We start from the raw sequence: 15,396 nt of genomic DNA on the forward strand, positions 1-15,396 counted from the left end.
CTCCATCACTTTCTTAAGTCTAGACAATCAACAAAACAATAAATCAAGCCTTGATTTTTAGCATTTGCTGGTTTCCAAGGTATAGATACTGACATTGAAAATTTAACAATGGACTCTTGAAAGCCTGTTCTAGCGAGTTCCAACATGCCACTGCCACAGGCCAATTTGCTTTTGGCTATAGCTCAGAGGCTCTTAACCTTTTTCTGTGTCAAGGACCTCTTGGACTCTCTGGTAAAGCCCATAATCCCTTTCTCAGAATAATATTTTTAGGCTTAAAACAAAGGATTGCATAGAACAAATATGCAAAGGAAGCCAATTATGTTAAAATGTAGTCATCAAATTATTGTTACAGACTCCCTGAAATCTACTCATAGACCTGGTTAAGAGCCCTCCAATAGTATGCCATAAAAATCAATTTCCTGCCCATAGATTTAGAGCTGAAAGTTCTATGATTCAACTCCTTAATTCCCCAGATGAGGAAACTGAGGCACACAAAGGTTGAGTGACTTCTCCAGGGTCACACTCCTAGTAATTTCTGATAGGAACCTAGGTCTTTCGGAATCCCAGTCCATATTTTTCCCCCCACTGTACCAATTGTTGTTGTCAAATAACTAATATTCCTAAAGGCAAAGTAGTAAGATTATCTTAAAAGGAAGTATGTGGTGGGACTCATTTCTGGTCCTAGACTGTAATGAAGTTTGAGCTTTGTGAAGGGAGGCCAGATCATTTCCATTGTATTATTGTTAACATTTTAGAACTAACAGTGGGGTGGCAAGTTTCTACCGAGTAAGGAAATGGCGGTGACAAATGGGTGGCAGGCTTTGGAATCCAGTACTTTCCACAATTCATCTTTGCTATTCAGCAGTGTTGTAGTCAGAAAGACCCGGATTCCGATCCCACCTCTGACATTTACTAGTTCTATGATTCTGGGCAAGTCCCTTTCCTGGACAAATCTGTGCCTCAGTTTCCACATCTGTTAAAATAGAAGCATTGGACTCCATGGCCCTTTCAGGTCCAAAGTTATGATACTACTGTCATTCTTGGGTATCCAGAGCCCATTCTCTACTTATCAGAGGGGGAGGAGAAGGAAAAACAGCTCCTTGATTTATTAAACATCCCATTTCTTCATATAAATCCTATCTAGGACACCTCATTTTGTGGGGAAAAGAAAGGAAGTATGGGGACCTCAGGCCCCACAGAAAATGCCGTTTTAAGAATTCACTCCTCCTAAATTACAGCTAAAATGGGAGTTTCCTGTTCACGGTTCCCCCTCCCCTTACTTTGTTCATTTAGTAAGTGACTAGATTCCGCCCCCCCCTTTTCTTTGCCTGCAGTCAAACAGGAGTGTTCTGGTGGAGGGATTTTGTGGGCGAGCTGGGCTGGGCTGGGCTGGGCTGGGTAATGCCGGAGGGTGTCAGCCATTCAGCACCAGCAGCTTGTCTGTGCTAGCTAATTATAGCGAAGGGCACTGTTTACTTTAGTCTTAGACTCGTTATTTATTAGTTACTAAGTTACTGCTTGCCTTGAAGTTACAGGCTTGCAGCCAGGGCCCGAGGCGGGAGAACAGCAGCCATCTCCTCCAGCTGTAGTCGCAGACATGAGGATTGTAGGAGGGGAGAGCCAACTGCAGATGGGAGAAAATGGAAAGCTTCGGCGGATGGAATGGACCGGGGGAGGAAGGGGAGAAAGGCCGGTCCATGTGGGCCTTCCGATCTAAGGGCCTAGCTCACTAGCCAAGAAGGAAAGCTGAGGCGGCGCCGGCGGGCAAGGGACTGACTCCCTAGCCTCGGATCCAGGTGCGCATGCTGGTTTCAGGGCCGGTGAGATGAGCCCCGGGTCCCCGTCCACTTTCTTTTTTTTCTGCAGAACAAGTTAATCGAGTGTAGCCGAATCCTGGCTAGTAGCAATGTCCAGGGTGTAGCCCAGCTTCCAAAAGTGCCCCAGGGCAGTCGAGTCGGGGACTGCCAGTGCCTGGATGGGGCCAGGGGATTACCTGGGGTTAGTTTGCTGGGGATCAGGAGACTGTTGGCTTTTTCTGCCAAAGGGGCCAGAAGTGAGGCACTTTCCCAAGGTTTGGGGCCCTCTAGCCTCTGACTCACTGGATTTTGAGTCAAGAGAAACCTCAGTAAGAAAGGAAGTTTCCAAACCTCCGTGCTGGGAAGGAAGGAGAGCAGTAATAGGGAGAACAGGTTAGACAACATTGGCCCCAGAGCAACTGCCCCCCAGGGCTGTGATATAGAAAGCTAGATTGTCAGAGCTGGAAGGGGGCTTATGTTGGAGGTCATCTCATCCACCCAGACTTGAGATTCATCGGAGAACCAATAAGCTATTCAGCCACTGGAACCCAGATCTTTGGACACCAAGGCCAGTCCTCTTTTAACTCTAGGGTATTTCCTATTCCTTTTCCCACAATCCATCCAAGAACGAGGCACCATCTATAAGATGTGCCCTTAGATGCTCCCTAGCAAAAGCAAAATACTTTGTATTTATTCTATTGGGCAGCTAGATGGTGGCTCAGTGGATAGAGCACTGGGGCAGCAGTCAAGAAAATCTGAGTTCAAACCTAGCTTCTGACCCTTCCTAGTGTGACCATGGGTGAGTCACTTAATACTGCTTGCCTCAGTTTCCTCATCTATAAAATGACCTGGAGAAGGAAATGAAAACCACTCCAGTATCCTTGCCAAGAAAACCCCAAATGGGGTAAAAAAAAGTCAGAAAAATTAAACAATCACAACAAAGTCATTACAGTGGGATTTTGACCAGTTTGCTCACAAGGCACAGTTATTCACTCTGATTGTCCCAACACCCATACAAATGTGAGAAGAATAGAACACGCCACACCAAAGGCTCTTGGGGCAGAGGACTGAGCAGCAGTTCTGGATTATCCTCTGGAACAAATCCATTCCCCCTCTCTGCCCTGCCCCCCAGACCCCAGGACCAGAAGGTGGTCTCCTGATAAACAAAACCAAGAATTTGCACAGCCCTTGATCCAGCAGAACTGAAACCTACTGACCTGTTTAGAAGTTGGACTTTATTGTCTTCCTTGTACCTCTCTTGGGATGGTTCAGAGGTAATCTCTAAGGAATTAAAAAAAGAGGAAAAAACCCTCTTTTAGTGAAAATGTTAATTTAAAAAATGACATCTTCACCTAAAAAGCAAGAATTCCATTCTTAACCTGTAATGTTGTTCAGTAAGTACAGGGATGTCAAGTCTCTGGTCTCTAAGAAGTGGCAGTCCCAGCCTTGGGTCTACCATCTTTCCACTGGAGGCTTTACCTTACCAGACCTCAGACCTCAGACCTCAGAGTTTGTAAACACCTATCAGGAATTTGAAATACTATCTTCTTCCTTTTCTCAGCCTTCAAACAAATAACGTCTCTGATTGAGTTAGGGCTTTGAAACCACAACCTGTAAAGAACCCAGAGGGAGTACACCACAGAGTATATTCCCTTATCTGCCTCAACAAATGCATCCCGGCTCAACTTGGAGTAATGCTTTCTAGAGCATTTGATCAGAAAACCTTGTCAGTTTCTCAAAATGCAAAATCAATAGCTGATTTTACTTTTTTACTTCGCATTTCCTTGGGAGATTCTTATTTTGAGATGAGAAAGATTATAAGGCATTGTCTTAAATTCTGTTCTGATCAACAGCCTTCTTTTTCCTATGGCCAAATCTTTGCCTTTTAGAGTATAAATACATATATCTTTAAGTGTAAGTTTGAAGAATTTTTCATATATTGCCAATATTGGGAAACCTCAGGATTATTGGAGAAAATTTTTGAGAGGAAATTTGCACCTTTAGCACAAACCCTGTGGCAAAGGGCTCTTCTCAGATACCTTACATAGCATAGTTTGGGCTCTGTTAAGATAAATGAAGAACAATGTTTTCTCTGAAGCTCAGGTAGACTGGATTTACAACTAAGTGGTGTGGTGAATAGGTCTTCATTGAAGAAGACCTGAGTTTGAATCCTGCCTCAGGAACATAGTAGCAAAGTGACCCTGAGCAAGTCATTTAAACTTAATTTCTTCATTTATAAAACAGGGATAATAATAGTGTCTACCTCATAGGTTTTTTGTGATGATCAAATGAGTTAATCTATGTAAAAATATCTTGCAATTATTATTATTAATTATATATTATATAATTTATTTTATTAATAAATTAATTATTTTATTTATGTATAAATAATATAAAATAATAATTAATTAATTAATGCTATTATTACTAGCTATTAGTATTCCTAATTGTCACCCTACGAAGAGGAAAATGGCAAAGTTGTTCATTCTCAGTCAGCTGTTGTCCTGATTACAGTTACATTTTTAAAAAGTGGATCCTGCTAAGGGGTGATGAACAGACCTTTGTCCCCTTCATAGCCTAATGCAAGGTGTCACTTGCAGGATTTTCTTCTAACTTAATCCTCAGGCTTGTGAGTCTTGGAGCCTAACTAAATTTTATTGGCCCTGAAAAGCCTAATTTTCTTTATCTAAGGTGATATTCCCCAAATTCCTGCTGCTTTCCCCCAGTAAATGTGACAGAAAGAATCTGAAGACCTGGATTTTAGTCCTGTGTTTGCTATTAACTTGGGACAGCTATGTGGTGCAGTGGGGCTTGGAATCAGGAAGATTCCTCTTCATGAGTTCAAGTCTAGCCTCAGACACATACTCATTATGTGACCCTGGGCAAGTCCTTTAATCCTGTTTGCCTCAGTTTCCTCACCTCTAAAATGAGTTGGAGAGGGAAATGGCAAACCACTCCAGTATCTTTGCCAAGAAAACCCCAAATGGAGTCACGAAGAGTTGGACATGACTGAAAACAATTAAACAACAAAATTGTGACAGAGGACAATTAAAACCCTTAACCTAAAGCCTTGGATTTAGTTTTCTCACTCATGAAATGAAGCAAACAAAATTTTTGTCAACGTTTGATGAATCTAGTTAATTTAATCTTAAAAAATTTAAGATTGTAGGATTTTATCACTTGCTAACTGTTTTTCCAGAAAAGTACTTAATTGATGTTTCTCTTGCTACATGGAGATCCTCCTCTAAATACCATCACTCTCCCTCACCCTCCATATCCAACGAGTTGCTCAATTTTGCTATGTTCCTGCTTCTACAATATCTTCATTTCCAACCCCTTTTCCCCACTCCTATGGCCACCATCTTAGTTCTAGCCCCCATCACCTATCCACTGCATTACCACAATAGTAATTCATCTCTTTGCCTTGCCTTTTCCCATTCTAGTCTATCCTCCACATTGCTGTCTGCTGCCATCACTGTTCCCACTCCTATGCTCTTCAGACCAGCCAACCAAACTTCTCTCTGTTCTTTCCCCCTGTCACTTCATTTCCTGTTTTATTAAGTCTTTCCCAATCCTGGCCAACTGTGAGTGTCTGCCCTACCTCATATTTAACTACTTTATATTTATTCTATTGGGCAGCAAGGGGACAGAGCAGTGGATAGAAGGCTGGATCAGGAACCAGGAAGACTCATCTTTATAAGTTCAAATCCTACCTCAGATACTTACTAGTTGTATGACCCTGGGCAAGTCACTTAACCTGTTTGCTTCGAGTTCCTCATCTGTAAAATGAATTGAAGAAGGAAATGGCAAACCACTCTAGAAGCTTTATCAAGAAAAACCCAAATAGGGTCACAAAGAGTCTGAAACAACTGAACAATGAAAATGAATTCTCTTTATATTTATTTTGAATATATACATATAATTATGTATATATGTAGTTTCCTCTCATTAGAATGTAATATATTCAGAGAAAGAACTGTGGGAGTAGAAACACAGGGAAAAAAACCAAAACATTTGTTTGATCACATGGGTCGATGGGGATATGATTGAGAATGTAGACCTCTAAACAATCACCCTAGTGCAAATATCAATAATATGGAAATAGATCTTGATCAATGACACATGTAAAAACCCAGTGGAATTGCTCGTTGGCTATTAGAGGTGGGGAGGGAGAGAACATGAGTCATGTAGCCATGGAAAAAAATTCTAAATTAATTAATTAATTAAATAAATTTAAAGAGAGAAAAAAGAACATAATATATATGTGGATGTGTGCGGATGTATGTATATGTTCTCAAACTTTGGTTTGGTTCATTCACTGTTTAATAAGCATCTCATCTAACCAGACTTGCAGCTCATCCAAAATCAAACAGCTATTCAGCCACAGATCTAGGGCTAGAACCCAGATCTTTGAACACCAAGACCAGTCCTCTTTTAACTCTAGCATATTTCCTATTCCTCTTTCCACAACCCATCCATGAACAAAGCACCATATCTGAGATGTGCCCTTAGATGCCCCGTAGCAGAAGCATAACACTTGGTATTTATTATATTCTGTTGTGTCAAGTATTATGTGAAATGCTAGAACTACAGAGACAGTTGGACAGCACAGTGGATAAAGCATTGGGCCTTAAAATCTTGCCTTAGATATTAGCTGTCTGATAACTTCTGCCAGCCTCAGTTTTCTCACATGTAAAATGGGCCTAGTAATTACAACTAGCTCACAGGACTATTTTAAGGATTAATAAGATAATATATGGGAAGTGCTTTGCAAAACTTAAGACCTTATTTAAGTGTTAGTATTATTAGTTTTATCATTATTATTATTTTTATTCCCCAGAAATGGCATTTGAGAAAGGATGCATGTGGTCCACAGACCTCCACATCCCTTTCAGGGGCTTAACAAAGTCAAAACTATTTTATAATAATACTAAGAAATTATTTGCTGATTATGGTAAAGGGTCCTCCATAATTTAAAAATAAAATAAAATCACTACCCTCTGCCTTAGAATCAATACTGTGCATTGGTTCCAAGGCAGAAGAATGGTAATAAGCAATGGGAGTTAAGTGACTTGCCCAGGGTCACACAACTAGGAAATATCTGAAGTCAAATTTGAACCCAAGACCTCCCATCTCTAGGTCTGGCTTTATATCCACCGAGCTACCTAGCTGCCCTGTCCTCCACAATTTTAAAGAAAGACCTTCCTGAAACCAGAAAATTTGAAAACCATCAATCTAATGATTTAGATTGCCAAGCATGAACTCATTTGAACAGGTATTATTTGTATGATCCATTGGTGCTATGTTAATAAAACTTCAGATTTTTCAGGCCTCTTTGGGGGACAGATATTTTTCATTGCATCATTGCATGTTGTTTTTTATTCCATAATTTCTGCTGAGTTTTACCAGTTTTTATATCTAACACTGAATATAAAATTCATCAACCCTTCAGAATATCTGATGCCATGTTTCCATAATGGATGCATCAGATCTTTGGTCTATCCTGGCCTTCTTCTGTTCTCCATTAGATGGTGCAAGTCTTAAACTACAGTACTTTCTTGGAGATTAGCTCTTCTAGTCTGTTGTTCCATTGGAGCACATACAGGTCCTTTTCTTTATAAGTTCATTTCCATATAGAGAATCCAGAAACCATAATACTGGTGCTTCAGAATGTGTCTGAATTGGTTTTTTCCTCCCTTTCCTCCCTTTCCAGGGAACTTACTTAGTTTTAATGGGCATTGTTTTTTCTTTCTTTCTTCTTTCCTTCCTCCCTCCCTCCTTCCCTCCCCCCTCTCTTCCTTGCTTCCTTGCTTCCTTGCTTCCTTCCTCCCTCCTTCCTTCTCTCTTCCTTCCTTCCTTGCTTGTTTGCTTCCTCCCTCCTCTCTCTCTCTCTCTCTCTCTCTCTCTCTCTCTCTCTCTCTCTCTCTCTCTCTCTCTCTCTCTCTCTCTCTCTCTCTTTTTCTTTATTTCCCCTTACCTTCCATCTTAGAATCAATACTGTGTATTAGTTCCAAGGCAGAAGAGTGGTAAGAGCTGGTCAATGGATTTTAAGTGACTTGCCAAGGGTCACACACTAGAAAGAGTCTGAGGTCAGATATGAACCTAGGACCTCTTGTCTCTGGGCCTGGCTATCTGTCCTCTGAAACACCCAGCTGACCCCTCTTTCTTTTTTAAAAATATTCTTTGAACCAATAATTCCTAGTGCTTGGAGTCACATAAGACTACCCAAGAAGTTGGTGGATGTTCCTTGAATGGGTTTCTACTTAGCTCAGAAAGAATCCAATGAACAAGGAAAACAAGAATTTTTCTTTACTGTCCTCACATTGCCTATTGATAGCACAATCCTAGCTGAGGACATGGGTCCAAATTGAATGTGCTAAAATTAGCTCTTTGTTCTGATTCCTTTGACTATACTTATAGTGAATTTTGATTTGGGATAACATTGAATTGTGTCTAAAATATAAAGTTTAGGGGGCAGCTGGGTGGCTCAGTGGATTGAGAGCCAGGCTCAGACACAGGAGGTCCTGGGTTCAAATCTGGACTCAGATACTTCTTAGCTGGGTGACCCTGGGCAAGTCACTTAATCTCCATTGCCTAGCTCTTATGGCTCTTCTGCCTTAGAGTGAATACACAGTATTGATTCTAAGATGGAGGGTAAGAGTTAAAAAAAAATAGAAAAAAAACAAGAAAATGTAAAGTTTAGTGGAGCATATTTTTTCATGTATATAGTAACTTTCAATTACATCTTATAGACTCGGTTTATTTTATTTACCCCTTAGCAGCAAATCAGAATTTCCCACTCCACTCATTAGTTAACCAACTGGTATTTTCTGGCCCTGCCCAGGCAGTAAAGCAAACAGAATTTCCTACTCCATACCCCACATCCCTATTTTTAATTTTGGAATTATTATTTTAAGGTAACATTGCTATTATTATTAGTGAAATAGAAAGGAATGGGAAAGAAAATTTATTATGTGAATCTTTGTATCTCTGCATTTGATAAATGACTTATGATGAGCTTGCAAGATTAAAGGGGTTTGTTCTTTTTATCCTACAAGATGAGCTGCAAAGTGTTGTCCCATTTACTAGTCTGGACACCATCTCATTTATCAGGGGATGGAGAAGTTTACTTATGTTACTTGATATTCTGTTCCTGCTTGAGAATTTCCCTATCACTTCATTATTATGGAAAAAAGCTCATCATTTGCATTCATTGACCAAATTAAAGAAGGTTTCTATAAGAGAATATGGGTAGAGGCAGTATAATGTGGCAGAGAGAGCATTAAATTGGGAATCAGAGGCTACCAGTTTAAATCTCAGTTCTGATATTTAAATGGTTCCTCCCTCCCTCTCTCTCTCTCTCCTTCCTTCCTTCCTTCCTTCCTTCCTTCCTTCCTTCCTTCCTTCCTTACCTTGAACAAGTCACATAATTGCTCAGAGTCTCAGTTTCCTCATCAATCAAGTATTGGACTAAATGATCTAGAAAACCCATCATTTTCATATCTATTCTAAATCATTACCGTATGGTCCTAGAGTGTTTTCTTGCAAATGGAAGAGCCTGTCCTGGAAACTTTTCTTAGGCTGCAGTGCATAGAGAATCTCAGGATAATTAGTGTATACAACAACTCCATGTTACAGAACAAGTTCGGTTTTCCTTGTGGTTAGTGGCAGTGTTTGGCACACTCAGAAAGTATACTCTAATCACTCCATCTTTCATCCTGGTAATCCTTTTTGCTTTCCTCTTCTAGAGATCCTTCAGGACCTCATAATTCCACATGGTTCTTTCTTTCTAGTGAAGATCTTTCCAAGATCATCCCTACCTATTTACTACTTCTATTGGAAAGCAAAGGGTCCTGAACTCTTTTCTTATCAGGGTAATTAAACTTCCATCATATTATCCCAAATTATCATAGATCCATAGACTAGTAATAATAATAATAACAGTAACTCATATTTCTATAGTGATTTACAATTTACAAAGTACTTTCTTCACAACAGATGTGATTTAGGGCAAATATTCTCATTTTGTAGATTAGAAACCTGAGATCAGAGAAGTATGGCAATTTGTTTGAGGTCACGTGGTAATCAGCTGGCAGTGCCAAGGCTGGAGTCTAAATTTTCTAAGTCTTGCCTCTCCCTCAGTGACTTAGTCAGGTTTTGTGTAAAAATCGTATCTTCCAAGAGGCCTCTTGTTGGAAATTTCTTAGATTTAAGCTGGAGGCTTCTGCTCTGGGATAGTAACCTACATGGTTATGATGGATCCATTTCATCTAATTATACCATATCATCTTGACACATACAACATAAGTTTCATGGGGAAAATGTCATGGTAAAAGAACACCAGTAGATGGAACAAGCTCATTGTCCAGGCTTATGCATGTTGGCAATAGGAACGTGTTGAATGACAGCCCAAGATGGCGAAATCACTAAAGAAATATCTAACTGGCTGAGTCTCCCTAGTACATTAGTTGAGCAAATAGCTAATCCTGCAAAGGTTGTGAAAGAGATTTCTTCATAACTGGAGATTCATGGTTATAAATTATTTTCTAAACAGATGAAATCATATGACGTCTTCCTGAAATAAAAAGCATTAAGAGTTTTATATTTAAAATGTTTGAAAAATTAACAGATTTTCCTACAGTAAACTCGGCTTAGATGTATAAAATGAGAAGCCAGGGAGAAATTCTGTGGCATTTGTAAAATGTCTGCTTTAAAGCTCAAAAGCAGAAAACTAGCTGCTGAACAGCAGCTAGTGACAGTAACAGGAATTTCCTCCTGAGCTAATGTTTTTGGCTTCTCTTATGAACCCACTTTTTCCTTCTTGCTTTTTACCTCTGGCTTGAGGACCCAGTTTTCTAGTAAATGTACATGGAATGGTAATGAGAGATTCAGTAATAATAACACACTTCTTTGGTGCTTGAAGGTTTATAGTGAGAACACTGTTGACTGTCTTCTAGTCTCTTTAGAATGAGCCACATCACTGGAGGGAAAAGAAATTAAAGAGAAATGCAAACCATTGGCCAACTGGATTAATAAGTGGTTAAAGACACAGCAGACACCCACCTTCAAAGTCAGGGAGGCTGTGGGGGGCATTTTTTCCCTGGGAGGAAGGTTGAATTAGGTGATCTGAAGCCCTTTCTAAATCTGAGATTCTGTGTTTCTGAGAGTCTAAGCTTCATATTCCATTCTTTGAGTATCCATTGCTGATGCATAGCTATTATCAGCTGGCAAGTGCAGTAGGGGTGGGGCCAATCTAAAGTTAACTATAATTTTATGAAAATATGTGGAAGGTTTGCCTGTTCACTTGCTAAACTGGAAGGTTTGCTGGTATTTTTTTGTTCCTTGTAGTTGTTTGAATTCACTATTAAGTCAACTACTCTAATTTATTAAATATGTATCTCATAACATGTGCAGAGGAATTATTGCTCTTTTGTCCACCTTTCAGACCCAGATAGAAAATCAGGGACCTTGACCTCTGCCTGGCAATCTACTTGGTCTCTTTTCTTCTTCTCAGCTATGCATCTGTATAATGATGTAGTTCTACTTCACAAAAGTTTAGAAAAACTGTTGAATATAGTCTCAGTCCACGGGCAAATTGAGTTCAGTTCTCTGCGTCTGCTGCCATTTTTATGCTTTCTTAAGCCTTTAATGAATCACTAAATCATAGAATCTTAGAGTAGAAGACACCTGAGTAGCCATCTAGTCTAACTTGTGTCTGACTTAGCATCAATTCTATCCTATACTCAAAAAGTATTTAAAGGTCTTTAAGACCTTACATAGGGGAGAACCCTCATCTTCCTAAAGCATCCCATTCCACTTTGGACGGTTTAAATTATTAGGAAGTTTGGTTTTGGTTTTGGTTTTTTGTTATATCAAGCTTAAATTTTCCTATTTGCAACTTCTATTCACCATTCCTTGCTCCAAGAAGGGCTGAGAAGAAAAAAAATCTAATTCTTATGCCATGTGATAGGCTTCAAATGCTTGATTTCAGCTGTCCTATCATGCCCACATTATAGCTTCCTCAGGCTAAATGTGCCCTGTTCCTGCAACCAGTATTCATATGGCATGAACTCTAGTCTTATCACCAGGTCTTCCTCCACTGGAGGTATTCTTCCAGATGTTCTCCACTTAAAGTTCTTCCTGACATGGTACAATTGTACATAGTACTCCAGATGTGGTCTGACCAGATCTGACTGATCCCTGGTGGCTTAATGAGGCCCCAAGATAACATTAGCTTTTCTGATGGTCATATCACACTCTTGACTTCTAGGGACCTTGCAGTCCACTAAAACCCCCCCAATCTCTTTAGCCCTATTTAAAATTAGTCATGCTTCCCCCATTAAACAGGTGTGAAGTTGTTTTTTTCTGAACCCAAGTCAAAGACTTTACTTTTGACTGTAGTATCATTTAATTAGATCCAAGCCAGCATTTTAGCCTATCTGGATAGATTTTATTCCTGACTCTACCTTTCAGTATGTTAGCTGGTCCTACCAGCTTGGTGTTACCTACAGATCTGATAAACATAGCTTGTCTTTATGGAAGTCACTGATAAACAGAACAAGCCAAAAACTCCACTGCAAAACTTCCTTCTAAGAAGACACTGAGTGGGCAGCTAGCTAGGTGGTACAGTGGATTGAGAGCCAGACCTAGAGATGGGAGATCCTGGGTTCAAATGTAGCCTAGCTGAGAGCCCAGGAAAGTCATTTAACCCTCACTTTCTAGCCTTTACAGCCCTTCTGCCTTGGAACCAATACATAGTATTGATTCTAAGACGGAAGGTAAGAATTAAAAAAAAAAGACAACACTGAACCACTGACAATTGATTTTCAGAGCCAGCCATTTAACCATTTCAGGCTCCCTCCTAAGTAGATTATCATCTTAGCTCACATCATTCCATCTTTTCTATAAATAAAAGAAATACTTCATTTTGTGTCTTGCCAAAGTCTAGCTAGACTAGACCTACTATATTTCCTGAATCAACTCGTTTACTTACCTGGTCAAAAAACAAGAGGAGATTAGTCTGGTATGACCTCGTCTTTAAAAAAAATAGATAGATAGATAGATAGATAGATAGATAGATAGATTGATGCCATTTGTTTTTATATCAACCCATCAGTATTTGTTTAGGACCTACTGTGTGCCAGGCATTATACTAAGCACTTGGAATACAAAAACATAAAATGGTATAATGGCAGGGCATTATGAGTGCTGGACCTAGAGTCAGAAAAACCTCAATTCAAATCTTGCCTCAGACTTTTACTAACTGTATGATTCTAGGCAAGTTACTTAATCCTGTTTGCCTCAGTTTCCTCAAGTGTAAAATGGAGATAATTATAGCACGTCTCTCTCAGAGTTGTTGTGAGGATCAAATGAGATAATAATTGTGAAGTGCTTAGCCACAGTGACTGGCACATAGTAAATACTATGTAAATGCTATTATTATTGTTGTTAATAGCTGACATTTATAAATGCAATTATTAAAATAATTAACATTTATAAATGCTATTATCTTTAACAATTATTATTTATAATAATAATAACTAACATTTATATAATGCCTACTTTGTTTCAGATACTGTGCTAAGAGCTTTTCAATTATTCTTTCATTTGATCCTCACAACAATCGTGGAAGGGAGGTGAGATTATTATGAACTCCATTTTATAGCTGAGTAAACTGAGGCAAATGGATTGAATGGCTTTCCTAGGGTCATACAATTAATAAGTAATTATTGCTGTTATATAATCTCAACTCTCAAGAAACTTATATCACATTTATTTTTTAAAATATCCTTCTCCTACCCCAGTCAGTGAGCCCTCTATGCAACAAGAATTTTTAAAGGAAAAATAATTCAGAAAAACCAACCAATAACCATATCTGATATTATATGCAAGCCTCTTGCCTCTGCAATGAAGGGAGGGAGTTATATTTTCTCAACTCCTTTTTGGGGACAAGCACATGACCTATTCTCAATGAAACCATACTGGCCCTTAGTGACCACTACTTCCTTTTCTAAATGTTCAGTAAACAATACTTTAATGCTATATTCTGGAATTTTGCCTTGCATTTAAGCTTATTGGCCCATGGTTTAGAGGCTCCATTTCCCTTTCCTTTTCTGAAAATTGGGACAGTGTTTGCCATTCTCTAATTTTGTAGTACATCTCCAATTCTCCATAGTCCTTTACTGACAATGGTTCAGCAATCACATCTGTTAATTATCTCAGGGTCCAAGTATTAGTTCATTTGGGCCAGGTGACTTGAACTCATCAAGGACTAGATGTTCTCTTACCATTTTCTTGCTTGTCTTGGGAGCCAACTTCCCACTAGTCATTTTGTTCTCTCCATCCCAGTGCAAAAGGCACTTTCTTTGGCAAAGAAAATAAAAAGAAAATTTAGAATTGAGCAGCTCTGCATACTTTTTCTTTAGTTATTGCCATCTTATTCCCCCCACCCACCCAGTAACAGTCCCCTCCTTTATTTAATCCTTCTCTTTTCCATAACCCAACTTAAAAGCAAAAAAACAAAAGAATCTGTTCTTTTGTTGACTTTAGCATGCTTTGCTTGCCTCAGCTCCAGCACTCCTGGCTAGGTCTATTCTAATAGTACTATTTATATTCTTCCTCTAATACCTAGCCTTGCCACGATGTTCTCTACCTGTCTTTTTAAAATCTAGGTTGGTTGTCGAGTTCCATGTGCATCCAAATCACTCTTGAGAAAACTCTTTTTTTTCTCCTCTTCATCAGAATTATTTTTCTTTGTATCTTCAAAATTTAATTCTCAAGAGTTTCCCTATTTTCCTAGGCTGTCGAATTTTAGTTGAGGGAAGCCTACCGACTCTTTATCTAAACCCTTTGAAATATGTTGCCTTCAAATCTCAGATGTATGTCTGACTATTTCCAGCTTTCTTCTCCTCCTTTATTACAAACACTAAAATGGAATGATAGAGTTACAGAGAAATACAAAACAGTGGCCAGTTGGCTAATTGGCCCAGCCCGTGTAAGCAGGTAATAAATGTTCTGTGTGTGAATGTCTGTCCGTCTTTCTCTGACTGTCTCTCCCTCTCTCCTTTTCCCACAGATCACTCTGGCAACCATTTCCTCCCTATAACTGGAATCAGATCTAGAATAGAATTTCTCCTTGTTAGTTTCTTCATATTTTGAGGGATAAAATTATCATTAAAGCAAGTTGTGAAATGATTAGTTGATTTGCTTTGGAGGGGGGAGAGAGAGAGAGAGAGAGAGAGAGAGAGAGAGAGAGAGAGAGAGAGAGAGAGAGAGAGAGAGAGAGAGAGAGAGAGAGAGAGAGAGAGAGAGAGAGAGAAAGAGAGAGAACCTATAGATGGATAAATAATTGAAATCTTCTTTCATTGTTATATTATGCTTCTATGCCCAACTGTGCTCTGTTTCCTAAATTTCTCATCCACTTCTTCTTTCTGTCTGGTTGGTACATAGTACACTCTGATAGCATTACTTCTATTTCCCCTCCCTTATTTCCCATTATACATTCTTCCTTTGGTTCTTGCATTTCTTTATATGAATTTATCTTTTGGGGCAATATTTAGAGTACTACTTTGTACCTCTCCATACCTTTCCTGGATCTTCA

Source organism: Monodelphis domestica, chromosome 1 (genome assembly GCF_027887165.1).
Source record: "Monodelphis domestica isolate mMonDom1 chromosome 1, mMonDom1.pri, whole genome shotgun sequence".
NCBI lineage: Eukaryota > Metazoa > Chordata > Mammalia > Didelphimorphia > Didelphidae > Monodelphis > Monodelphis domestica.